Source organism: Myotis davidii, unplaced genomic scaffold, assembly GCF_000327345.1.
Source record: "Myotis davidii unplaced genomic scaffold, ASM32734v1 scaffold1373, whole genome shotgun sequence".
Lineage (NCBI taxonomy): Eukaryota > Metazoa > Chordata > Mammalia > Chiroptera > Vespertilionidae > Myotis > Myotis davidii.
The window spans coordinates 1274738-1275622 of NW_006284614.1; the positions used below are offsets into that span (position 1 = coordinate 1274738).

Here is an 885-nt window from a genome sequence, read left to right on the forward strand (position 1 = left end):
CTCAGAGCTAACACCCGCCCCAGTTGCCTTTAAACCAAAGGTCTTTTCCAAACAAAAAGATCCCAGGGCTGCAGCAAGGGTGGAGAGCAAAGTTCCCAGGCCACGTCAGAGCTCCCAGGTTCTAATCCCAGCCCTGCCATTGCCCTCCCCACAGGGGTGGCTACCCCCACCCCCTCTGTGCCTTCCTGATCTCCCAGAAACTCCTGGCTCAGACCTGCTAAGGACTACAATCTTCTACCAGCTGACTAGGAGGCTCACTTAGCCCTGGTCTGTCTCAAAACCTTCTTGTAAGGAGCTTCAAATTCTGACAGCCAGAATTACAGCCCCTGGGCCTTCCACGGGGCGCAGCATGGAAAAATCCACATCTAATAATAGTCCCTTCCGTTGGTGTGGCCCTTTATTCTCCTCAAAGTGCCTTATAATCTATTACCACATTGAACAAAAGGGAAGTGAGAGGCAGGGGAGATGGAGGGGGTTGCCAAGGCTGACATCACTCTCATGGTGGGGACCTCTTGCACGGCCACTCCCTCCAGGACAGCAGGTCCGTGCTCTGGTCCTCCCTTCTCTGTGCCTTCCCGCTCTGGCCTGAGCAGACACCAAAGCTCGACCCAAGTGGGAGGAGGCAGGCTGACATGTATATAAATGGGAAGGAAGCGAGTTCAGACCCACTGGGAAGCCCATGCCATAAAGCCACATTAGTACCCAGCCTGCTCTGCCCCTTGCACCTGCCTGCTAAGTGCTTTTCTCTGTTTCAAGGCTTTGGAAACCTTCAGGGGAGGCCTTCCCTGCTGGATTTTGTACGTCCTTGGTTGTTGATCTCAGAAAACAGAAACCAACAACCATAAGAGTACCTGACACATCATCATCGAACCAGCTGTCTCTTTC

General features: G+C 53.2%; 1 protein-coding gene across 1 annotated transcript in view; it reads right to left on the reverse strand.

Annotated features, from left to right (window-relative positions):
* Window positions 1-885, reverse strand: part of CCND2 (cyclin D2) — a 25556-nt gene that overhangs the window by 11329 nt on the left and 13342 nt on the right. The gene's annotated exons all lie outside the window — the stretch shown is intronic.